Consider the following 12,833-nt stretch of genomic DNA (forward strand, 5'->3'; position numbering starts at 1 on the left):
GGGCCCTGGGCCCCTGGTCTGGCCTTAGCCTGGGCCCTGGGGTCAGTGTGTTCAGTCTGGTTGAGTGTGCCACAAAATACACATTGTGTTAACTAAATATCAAGCTATTTTTGGAGGGGAAGAGAGCAGAAAAGCATGTAGGGATGGATTTGTGTAGCATCAGTGTGTATATGTCGGCTCCTCCCTTCAATCCAGCTTCTGTTGTGGGGGCTTCTGGTAGACAGGGAGAATGAAGGGGAGGGCTTTCTTTTCAAAAAGTGGTTCTTCGACTGAAGAACTTCTGGTTCTCCGAGCCGGACGACAAAAAATAAGAGAACAGGACCCTCTTGTGTGCTGTACTGCTGTTGATGCCTGAGGGGTGAGGGGGTAGGGGGCTGTCCCAGAGCAGACGGGACACTCAGGGAGTTGACGGTAAGGTTTGTCCCATTACACTGACTGAATACACATAGTCTGTTTTTAGGTAGAAACTCATTGGTGTGTACTTGTAAGGTATTTTTAAGAGAGGAGGGGTTGTCACAGGTGAGTACTTTTTTTTTTACCCAGTTTAAAGTTGTATTTGTGCGGCTGACGATGTCATGCCCATTTTAGGCTTACTTTACCATGAAGGTAAATGGGATATAGCCTGCTGGTGAAAATCGCAAACTTGTAAAACAAATAGTTAGTATAGAGGAAGTAATGTACGAGGAGCATTGCAGGAATGTAAGCATGTTTTTCAACAAATATGTAAACTAAAGAATCATAAAAATCACAGAGAGTTAGACAAACATTGTAACGACAGAGGGAAAAGCAAGATACTGATGTTGATTTGAAACGGCTCAATCTGTCCAAGTTTTCAAGTTGTTGGAGCAGTTTCACTAGAAACGCTAGTCTATATTTTCTTCCCTCCTCTCTTTTCTTCCCTCCTCTCCAGAGCAAGCCCAGCTCAGGTAATACCTCCCATCCTCTATGCATTATCTTCCTACTGTTGTCTATACTGCCAGGGGTGTTGCCTGTTGTAATCTTCTACCCATTAGTTTGAACTCCACTCTTAGATCTGCTATTGTTACCTCAAAAGAGAAGCCCACTATGGTCTGCTCACCCAGTGCTTTTATCAAATCAAATGTATTTATATAGCCCTTCTTACATCAGCTGATATCTCAAAGTGCTGTACAGAAACCCAGCCTAAAACCCCAAACAGCAAGCAATGCAGGTGTAGAAGCACGGTGGCTAGGAAAAATTCCCTAGAAAGGCCAAAACCTAGGAAGAAACCTAGAGAGGAACCAGGCTATGAGGGGTGGCCAGTCCTCTTCTGGCTGTGCCGGGTGGAGATCATGGCCAAGATGTTCAAATGTTCATAAATGACCAGCATGGTCAAATAATAATATTCACAGTTGTCGAGGGTGTAACAAGTCAGCACCTCAAGAGTAAATGTCAGTTGGCTTTTCATAGCCGATCAATGAGAGTATCTCTACCGCTCCTGCTGTCTCTAGAGAGTTGAAAACAGCAGGTCTGGGACAGGTAGCACGTCCAGTGAACAGGTCAGGGTTCCATAGCCGCAGGCAGAACAGTTGAAACTGGAGCAGCAGCACAGCCAGGTGGACTGGGGACAGCAAGGAGTCATCATGTCAGGTAGTCCTGAGGCATGGTCCTAGGGCTCAGGTCCTCCGAAAGAGAGAATTAGAGAGAGTATACTTCAATTCACACAGGACACAGGATAAGACAGGAGAAATACTCCAGATATAACAGACTGACCCTAGCCCCCCGACACAAAACTTTTAGTTCAAATGTGAATTCCAGAAACTTGAATACCCTCTCGGTTTTCAAATAATGTAGAGAGTTTGGGCTGTTGCACGATAGCAACCAATCTTACAGTCATACCAACTACATCATTAACAATCATCAGACAGGGCCTGCAACTGCCTGTTGAACGTAGCTTGTTTGAGTTGGAGTTTCCATGTGCCTTTAAAAATTGTAAAGGACTTTTGTTGCTGCATCTGAACATTAGGAGTATAGTTCCTGAACTGGAATACATTAAGATCTGCGTTATTCAGGCAAATCTGGACATTATAGTATTGACTGATCTTGGATCTCTGGGGACATTCTGTACTCTGATATTAATATTGAGGTTATCATGTGTTCAGAGCTGACAGACAGGGTAGAGGTGGTAGAGTGGCCATTTTTATAAAAAAATAAATAATAATCTTTACTGAAATTCATTCCCTTGCCATTTTTTTTAGCTACTATCTTTAATTGTTTGTCTGGGGAAAAATGTATCCATAACTGTTATAGGGGTCTACCATCTTCCCTCGGCTAACCTTTATGCACTCGAGGAGTTAACAAGTTTGTTGTCTTCTTTTACTAAATAAGAAGTTATTATCCTGGGTGACCTAAATTATGATTGGGAAATGCAGGCTTCAGACAATCTAATAAACATGTGTAATGATCTAAACCTAGCCCAGCTGGTAACTACACGGCCCAACCCTAGAAATCCCGCAAAAAAAAAAAAAAACTGTGATTGATCTTATTTTAACGAATACACCATAGAAATATGTTTCTACTGGTGTCCCCGCCCAAGAAGTTGTTTGTGTTAGAGATGTTAGAATACCCAAATCAAAGCCTAGTGACATCACAGAGGAACTTTAAAAACTTCAGTGAACAGGCTTTTTTTTACCTTATCTTTGATTGTACACTGCTCAAAAAAATGCTCTGGACACTACGCTGACAGACACAGCAAACCTTCTTGCCACAGCTCACATTGATGTGCCATCCTGGATGAGCTGCACTACCTGAGCCACTTGTGTGGGTTGTAGACTCCGTCTCATGCTACCACTAGAGTGAAAGCACCGCCAGCATTCAAAAGTGACCAAAACATCAGCCAGGAAGCATAGGAACTGAGAAGTGGTCTGTGGTCACCACCTGCAGAACCACTCCTTTATTGGGGGTGTCTTGCTAATTGCCTATAATTTCCACCTGTTGTCTATTCCATTTGCACAACAGCATGTGAAATTTATTGTCAATCAGTGTTGCTTCCTAAGTGGACAGTTTGATTTCACAGAAGTGTGATTGACTTGGAGTTACATTGTGTTGTTTAAGTGTTCCCTTTATTTTTTTGAGCAGTGTATTTCAGCTATTACCGAACCTGATTTAGCTTCTCAGCCTCTTTGCAGATGTCAAATCAAATTGTATTGGTCATATACATGTGATTAGCAGATGTTATTGTGGGTGAAGCGAAATGTTTGTGCTTCTAGCTCCGACAGTGCAGTAATATCTAAGTAATATCTAACAAATTACACAGCATATACCCAATACACACAAATCTAAGTAGGAATGAATTAAGACTATATACAGTTGAAGTCGGAAGTTTACATACACCTTAGCCAAATACAATTAACCTCAGTTTTTAACAATTCCTGACATTTAATCCTAGTAAAGATTCCCTGTCTTAGGTCAGTTAGGATCACCACTTTATTTTAAGAATGTGAAATGTAAGAATAATAGTAGAGAGAATTATTTATTTCAGTTTTTATTTCTTTTATCACATTCCCAGTGGGTCAGAAGTTTACATACACTCAATTAGTATTTGGTAGCATTGCCTTTAAATTGTTTATCTTGGGTCAAATGTTTCAGGTAGCCTTCCACAAGCGTCCCACAATAAGTTGGGTGAATTTTGGCCCATTCCTCCTGACAGAGCTGGCGTAACTGAGTCAGGTTTGTAGGCCTCCTTGCTCGCACACGCTTTTTCAGTTCTGCCCACAAATTGTCTATAGGATTGAGGTCAGGGCTTTGTGATGGCCTCTCCAATACCTTGTCGTTGTTGTCCTTAAGCCATTTTGCCACAACTTTGGAAGTATGCTTGGGGTCATTGTCCATTTGGAAGACCCATTTGCGACCAAGCTTTAACTTCCTGACTGATGTCTTGAGATGTTGCTTCAATATATCCACATCATTTTCCTTCCTCATGACATCATCTATTTTGTGAAGTGCACCAGCCCCTCCTGCAGCAAAGCACTCCCACAACATGATGCTGCCACCCCATCACGGTTGGGATGGTGTTCTTCGGCTTGCAAGCCTCCCCCTTTTTCCTTCAAACATAATGATGGTCTTTTGGGCAAAAATATATATTTTTGTTTCATCAGACCAGAGGACATTTCTCCAAAAAGTACGATCTTTGTCCCCATGTGCAGTTGCAAACTGTAGTCTGGCTTTATTATGGAGGTTTTGGAGCAGTGTCTTCTTCCTTGCTGAGCAGCCTTTCAGGTTATGTCGATATAAGACTGGTTTTACTGTGGATATAGATACTTTTGTGACTGTATCTTCCAGCATCTTCACAAGGTCCTTTGCTGTTGTTCTGGGATTGATTTGCACTTTTCGCACCAAAGTACGTTTATCTCTAAGAGACAGAGGGCGTCTCCTTCCTGAGCGGTATGACGGCTGCATGGTCCCATGGTGTTTATACTTGTGTACTATTGTTTGTACAGATTAACGTGGTACCTTCAGGCATTTGGAAATTGCTCCCAAGGATGAACCAGACTTGTGGAGGTCTATAATTTTTTTCTGATATCTTGGCTGATTTCTTTTGATTTTCCCATGATGTCAAGCAAAGAGGCACTGAGTTTGAAGGTAGGCCTTGAAATACATCCACAGATACACCTCCAATTGACTCAAATGATGTCAATTATCCTAACAGAAGCTTCTGAAGCCATGACATCATTTTCTGGAATGTTCCAATCTGTTTAAAGGCACAGTCAACTTAGTGTATGTAAACTTCTGACCCACTGGAATTGTGATACAGTGAATTATAAGTGAAATAATCTGTCTGTAAACAATTGTTGGAAAAATGACTTGTGTCATGCACAAAGTAGATGTCCTAACCGACTTGCCAAAACTATAGTTTGTTAACAAGGAATTTGTTGAGTGGTTGAAAAACGAGTTTTAATGACTCCAACCTAAGTAAACTTCCGACTTCAACTGTACATATATGAACGAGTGATGTCAGAGCGGAACGGACTACGATACAGTAGAATAGTATAGAATACACGATATACATATGAGCTGAGTAATGCAAGATATGTAAACATTAAGTGGCTAAGATACCGTAGAATAGTATAGAATAAAGTATATACATATGAGATGAGTAATGCCAGATATGTAAACATTATTCAAGTGACTAGTGTTCCATTCCTTAAAGTGACAGCCTCTAATGTGCTAGTGATGGCTGTTTAACAGTCTAATGGCCTTGAGATAGAAGCTGTTTTTAAGTCTCTCGGGCCCAGCTTTGATGCACCTGTACTGACCTCACCTTGTGGATGATAGCGGGGTGAACAGGCAGTGGCTCGGGTGGTTGATGTCCTTGATGATCTTTTTGGCCTTCCTGTGACGTCGGGTGCTGTAGGTGTCCTGGAGAGCAGGTAGTTTGCCCCCGGTAACCACCTTCTGGAGAGCCTTGTGGTTGTGAGCAGTGCAGTTGCCATACCAGGCGGTGATACAGCCCGACAGGATGCTTTCAGTTGTGCATCTGTAAAAGTTTGTGAGGGTGTCAGATGACAAGCCAAATGTATCTAGCCTCCTGAGGTTGAAGAGGCTCTGATGCGCCTTCTTCGCCACACTGTCTGTGTGGGTGTTCCATTTCAGTTTGTCAGTGATGTGTACGCCAAGGAACTTGAAGCTTTCCACCTTCTCCACTGTGTTCCCATCGATGTGGATAGGGGTGTGCACCCTCTGCTGTTTCCTGAAGTCAACGATCATCTTATTTGTTTTGTTGACGTTGAGTGAGAGGTTGTTTTCCAGGCACCACACTCCTCCCTGTAGGCTGTCTCGTCATCGTTGGTAATCAAGCTTACTACTGTTGTGTCATCTGCGAACTTGATGATTGAGTTGGAGGTGTGCTTGGCCACGCAGTCATGGGTGAACAGGGAGTTCAGGAGGGGGCTGAGCATGCACCCTTGTGGGGCCCCATTGTTGAGGATCAGCGGAGTGGAGGTGATGTTTCCTACCTTCACCACCTGGGGGCGGCCTGACAGGAAGTCCAGGACCCAGTTGCACAGGGCGGGGTTCAGAACCAGGGCCTCGAGCTTACTGATGAGCTTGGAGGGTAATATGGTGTTGAATGCTGAGCAATAGTCAATAATCAGCATTCTTACATAGGTATTCCTCTTGTCCAGATGGGATAGGACAGTGTGCAGAGTGATGGCGATTACATTGTCTGTGGATCTATTGGGGCGGTAAGCAAATTGAAGTGGGTCTAGGGTGGCAGGTAAGGTAGACGTGATATGATCCTTGACTAGTCTCTCAAAGCACTTCATGATGACAGAGGTGAGTGCTACGGGGCAATAGTCATTAAGTTCAGTTACCTTTGCCTTCCTGGGTACAGGAACAATGGTGGCCATCTTGAAGCATGTGGGAACTGCGGACTGGGGTAGGGAGAGATTGAATATGCCCGTAAACACACAAGCCAGCTGGTCTGTGCATGCTCTGAGGACTTGGCTAGGGATGCTGTCTGGGCCTGCAGCCTTGCGAGGGTTAACACATTAACATTTTTTTACTCTTGTCGGCCACGGAGAAGGAGAGCCCACAGTCCTTGGTAGTGGGCCGTGTCGGTGGCACTGTGTTATCCTCAAAGCGTGCGAAAAATGTGTTTAGCCTGTCTGGAAGCAAGACGTCGGTCTCGGCGACGTGGCTGGTTTTCCTTTTGTAGTCCGTGATTGTCTGTAGTCCCTGGAACATACATCTCGTGTCTGAGCCAATGAATTGCGACTCCACTATCTCTATACTGATGTTTAGCTTGTTTGATTGCCTTGCGGAGTGAATAACTACACTGTTTATATTCTGCCATATTCCCCGTCACCTTGCCATGGTTACATGCGGTTGTTCGCGCTACAGTGCTACCATCTATCCACAGTTTCTGGTTAGGGTAGGTTTTAATAGTCACAGTGGGTACTACATATCCTATACACTTCCTTATAAACTCAGTCAATGTATCCGTGTATGCGTCTAGATTATTTTCACAAGCTACCTGGAACATATCCCAGTCCGTGTGAGCAAAACAATCCTGAAGTGTGGATTCTGATTGGTCTGACCAGTGTTGAATAGTTCTTAACATGAGTACTTCCTGTTTGAGTTTCTGCTTATAGGAAGGGAGGAAGATGGATTCGTGGTCAGATTTGCCAAAAGGAGGGCGGGGGAGGGCCTTGTAAGCATTCCGGAAGTTTGAATAGCAATGGTCAAGAGTCTTAGCAGCACGAGTAGTACCGTCGATATGTTGATAGGACTTCGGCAGCCTAGTCCTCAAATTTGCTTTGTTAAAATCCCCAACTACAATAAATGCAGCCTCGGGATATGTGGTTTCCAGATTGCATAAAGTCCAGGGAAGTTCTTTGAGGGCCGTCGTGGTATCGGCGTGAGGGGGGATGTAAACGGCTGTGGCAATGACAGAGGAGAATTCTCTTGGGAGATAATATGGTCAGGCATTTGATTGTGAGGTATTCAAGGTCAGGTGAACAAAAAGACTGGAGTTCCTGCATGTTCCTAGAATTACACCATGAGTCATTAATCATGAAACACACCCCTCCGCCCTTCTGCTTCCCGGAGAGATATTTATTCCTGTCTGCGTGATATACTGAGAATCCTGCTGGCTTTACTGACTCTGACAGAGTATCCTGAGTGAGCCATGTTTCCGTGAAACAACGTATGCTACAGGTGCCGATGTCTCTCTGGAAAGAAATCCTTGCTCTAAGCTTATCAACTTTGTTATCCAAAGACTGAACATTAGCGAGTAATATACTTGGAAGCGGTGGGTGGTGTGCGCACCTACTAAGTCGAACCAGCAGGTCGCCTCGAGTGCCTCTCCTCCACCGGCGATGTTTTGGGTCGGCCTCTGGAATAAGTTCAATTTCTCTGGGGAGAGTGAACAAAGGATCTGCTCCAGGGAAGTCGTATTTGTCACGGTAGTCGTAGGGTTGAGACCAAGGTGCATGCTCATTATTATTTTATTTAAACGTGAACACGAAAAAACAATAAACAAGGAACGACAGTATGACAGTTTCGCAGGCTATACTAACAGCAGTGCAAAAGCAATCTCCCACAAAGGGACAGGTGAAAAACAAGCTCCTTAAGTAGGACTCTCAATCAGAAACAACGATGTACAGCTGTTCCTGATTGAGAGCCACACCCGGCAAACAAAGAAATACACAACATAGACAACCTAGAATACAAAACAAGAACATAAACCAAAAACCCCGGAACACATAAATACAACACCCGTCTAAGTATACACACACCCCGAACCATATAAAACAAATACCCCTCTACCTAAATACCTAGCCCAAACCACATGAAACAAACACCCCCTGCCACATCCTGACCAAACAAAATAACAAATAACCCCTTATACTGGTCAGGACGTGACAGTATTCCTGGTCGTAATGCTGGTAGCTCTGGTGAGTTACCACCCCTCTAATATCCAATAGTTCTTCCCGGCTGTATGTATTGACACAAAACATTTCCTCAGCTAATAAGGTAAAAAATAGTACATAAAAAAACAAAATACTGCAAAGTTTCCTAAGAGCTAGTCATGATGCTGGCATCTCCGTTGGCACCATCTTCATGTTGTAATTCTTCAATTCTTCAAAACTATTTTGGATAATCATGCTCCCTTCCAAAAATGAAGGGTTAAAGGTAGATTGAAATCCTGGTACACTCTGGAATTATCACAAGTCATTCACAAAAGAGATAATGCTTGGGTCAAGGCCAGGAAAACAGGCTTCGACCCAGACTGTCAAGTTTGTAAGCAACTGAGGAATCATTGTGTAAAACAAATCAGAAAGGCTAAATCTGATTATTATGTAACCTCTCTTTCAGATTGTATTGGGAACCCGGCTAAATTCTGGAAAACTGTTTAATCCCTGAAGGGTTCTACTTCCTCCTCTCTGCCACAAAAAAATTAATTCAGACACTGGCCTCATTACGGGGTAAAATGCCATTGATGCATTTAATCACCATTTTATTTTAGCAGGCTATCTCTTTGAAAGAACTTCTAAGCCTATTCACAATGATATTGGGCTGGATGCTGATAGAGGAAATTTGCTGAATGATCAGAGAAATCGTAGTCAAAGCTTTTCTTTTAGAAGTCCTGGATGCTTTGCTAGCAATGGACAACATGATATCCACAGGAGCCGACCAATTGGATCCTTGTCTGTTTAAGCATGCAGCTCCCATCATTGTCGGCTCAATAACCCACATTTTTAATTCAACATTGTTCTCAGGAAATATTTAAAAGTATGGAAATCAGCTCTTGTTCTGCCACTCCATAAGGGCGGATATAATAGTATCTTAATCATTATCGCCCCATTTCAAGGCTTCCTTGTCTAGCTAAGATTCTTGAATCCTTGGTAAATGTACAACTTTGCTTGTTTTTATCTGAGAAATGTATATTGAATGTAAAACAATCAGGGTTTGGATTTGGATTTGGATTGATATGGATTTGATGTTTAAAAAACATATGGATGAGCTGGTTATGAAGCTAAGATTTAAAGTTGGCATTTTCTACAGAAACAGATGGTGCCTTTCTCTAATCAGTAGGAAGCAGATTATTCAGTCAACCTTTTTTATCTGTTCTTGATTATGGTGATGTTATTTATCAAAGTGCAGCTGCTACTACTCTTAAACCTTTGGATGCAATGTACCGTGGTGCCCTTCGTTTTGTTACAGGGGACAGTTTTGATACTCAGCACTGTATCCTGTATCAAAATGTTGGCTGGACTTCGCTAAAGACCCGTAGATTTCTACATTACTCCCTTTTTGTTTACCAGGCCATCTTCATAAACTTCCGTTGTATCTAACTTTGCTGTTGAAGTATAGACACCTTACTTGTCTATACTTCACAGGATTGGTTAACTACTGAGGTTCCTTGGGTCTCCACCGAGTTTTGTAAATCTGTTTTTAGTTTTAATGCAGCTTATTGCTGGAACACATAAACAATACGTGTAATCATGATGTTCTGGTTCCGTTCGGGCAATTTAAAGTATTGATTGGGGATTTATTTGTGGAGGAATGTAACGTTTTCTTTTGTGATTTGTGATGTTTTATTTGTGCTTAGCATATAATGTGTATATTTCTATTGTATTATACAGTGTACATTTGGAAAAGAGACCTAGGTCTCAATGGCTTCCCTGTCAAAATTAAGGTTCAATAAAAATGAATACGTCTCTCTTTTCCTCCCCCCTCTCCTCACATCTCTCTTTTCCTCCCTTCTCTCCTCACATCTCTCTTTTCCTCCCCCCTCTCCTCACATCTCTCTTTTCCTCCCCCCTCTCCTCACATCTCTCTTTTCCTGCCCTCTCCTCACATCTCTCTTTTCCTCCCTTCTCTCCTCACATCTCTCTTTTCCTCCCCCCTCTCCTCACATCTCTCTTTTCCTCCCTTCTCTCCTCACATCTCTCTTTTCCTCCCTCCTCTCCTCACATCTCTCTTTTCCTCCCCCCTCTCCTCTCATCTCTCTTTTCCTCCCCCTCCCCCTCTCCTCACATCTTTCTTTTCCTCCCTTCTCTCCTCACATCTCTCTTTTCTTCCCTCCCTCCTCACATCTCTCTTTTCCCACCCCCTCTCCTCACATCTCTCTGTTCCTCCCCCCTCTCCTCACATCTCTCTTTTCCTCCCTTCTCTCCTCACATCTCTCTTTTCCTCCCTCCTCTCCTCACATCTCTCTTTTCCTCCCCCTCTCCTCACATCTCTCTTTTCCTCCCCCCTCTCCTCTCATCTCTCTTTTCCTCCCCCTCCCCCTCTCCTCACATCTTTCTTTTCCTCCCTCCTCTCCTCACATCTCTCTTTTCCTCCCCCCTCTCCTCTCATCTCTCTTTTCCTCCCTCCTCTCCTCACATCTCTCTTTTCCTCCCCCCTCTCCTCTCATCTCTCTTTTCCTCCCCCTCTCCTCTCATCTCTCTTTTCCTCCCCCCTCTCCTCACATCTCTCTTTTCCTCCTTCCTCTCCTCACATCTCTTTTTTTCTCCCTCCTCTCCTCACATCTCTCTTTTCCTCCCCCCTCTCCTCACATCTCTCTTTTCCTCCCTCCTCTCATCACATCTCTTTTTTTCCTCCCTCCTCTCCTCACATCTCTCTTTTGGTAGCTGATTATCCAACGATAGTCAATCCCTCCTATTACGTCATCCAGAAGGACGGCAGGAAGGCTATCAGTTAAGAGGGTTGGGCCTGGAACCAAAAGGGCGCTGGTTCGCAAAAGCACGTAACCCTAATTGCTCCTGTAAGTCATTCTGGATAAGCGTGTCTGCAAAATGACTAAAATGTAAATGTAAAGATTCCATGAGACATGTCTTGAATGGGGGACATTTTCATTAATTACAACTCATTGCTATCAGTTCAAATGTTATTTGTCACGTGTCGAATACAACAGGTGTAGACCTTACAGTGCTTACTTAAATGCTTACTTACAAGCCCTTAACCAACAATGCCATTTTAAGAAAAAAAAGTGTCAAGAAAGTATTTACTAAAATAAACTGAAGTAAAAAACAAATACAATTAAAAATTCAAATAGAAAAATAACAAATAATTAAGGAGCAACAATAAAATAACAGTAGCAAGGCTATATAGAGGGGGTACCGGTACAGAGTCAATGTGCGGGGGCACAGTTTAGTCAAGGTAATATGTACATGTAGGTAGAGGTAAAGTGACTATGCATGGATAATAAACAGAGAGAAGCAGCAGCGTAAAAATGGGGGTGGGGGGGACAATGCAAATAGTCTGGGTAGCCATTTGAATAGCTGTTCAGGAGTCTTATGGCTTGGGGGTAGAAGCTGTTAAGATGCCTTTTGGACCTAGACTTGGTGCTTATGTCAGTATCCAGGGCCGCGTTCAATATGGCTCAATGTTGTGAAATGTTCCCAATTACAGAGATTTCTCTCTGAAAAGTAAAGTAAGGAATCATGTCAGCTTTCTATCTCTGCGACAGTCAGTACATTGCACCTTTCTGAACGCAACCCGGGGTACACAGGAGGCTGCTGAGGGGAGAACGGCTCATAATAATGGCTGGAACAGAGCAAATGGAATGGCATCAAACACATGGAAGCCATGGAAACCATGGGTTTCATGTATTTGATACCATTCCACCCATTCTGCTCCAGCCATTACCACGAGCCTGTCCTCCCCAATTAAGGTGACATCAACCTCCTGTGCCAGAGTATGCAGGAGCTGCAGTCTGTCTGTCTGTCTGTCTGCCAGGTGGTGATCATGTCCTACACAGAAATGTTGCATAACCACGCCCAGTCTGTGAAACTGACCACAGTATTTTACTCACACACAATGATCGGCTTGCAGTTAATCACTGTCTCTATTTAAACTGTGTTCCCCGTCCACTTCATGGTGGCAGACAGACAAACAGACAATTAGTAACCAGAGAGCCAGGGGTTTGGGTCTCATGCCTGGCATGCTTGGGGTCAGTGGTGATGGGGGTGGTGAGGCAGGCGGATGGTGCCTGCCCTGGTGTCCACACAGTGGCGTAGTGAACATGATAAGCACAGTCTCATGTCAGCTGTCCAAATAGTGCCCAGTCGTAGCGGAAGAGGAGATTGGGAAAGTGTGCAAACAGCCCTTTTACTGAAGAGGGAAAACACACTCCGCAGTAACAAAGGTTCTTTATGTTTATCAGTCTGATTTCCAGACCAATGAAAACAGACTGGCTTTGAGGCGGTAAATAGAGTGTACTGACATGGACAGGGACACACATGGACAGGGACACACGGACACACGGACAGGGACACACGGACAGGGACACACGTACATGGACACATGGACACACGGACAGGGACACACAGACACACGGACGCGGACACACGGACATGGACACG

At 43.7% G+C, this 12,833-nt stretch overlaps 1 protein-coding gene across 5 annotated transcripts in view; it reads left to right on the forward strand.

Moving 5' to 3' along the window:
• LOC106572749 (tensin-2) overlaps positions 1–12,833 on the forward strand; it is a 106,308-nt gene that overhangs the window by 12,620 nt on the left and 80,855 nt on the right. The gene's annotated exons all lie outside the window — the stretch shown is intronic.

Source organism: Salmo salar, chromosome 15, assembly GCF_965601325.2.
Source record: "Salmo salar chromosome 15, fSalSal1, whole genome shotgun sequence".
In the NCBI taxonomy this organism is placed as follows: Eukaryota; Metazoa; Chordata; class Actinopteri; order Salmoniformes; family Salmonidae; genus Salmo; species Salmo salar.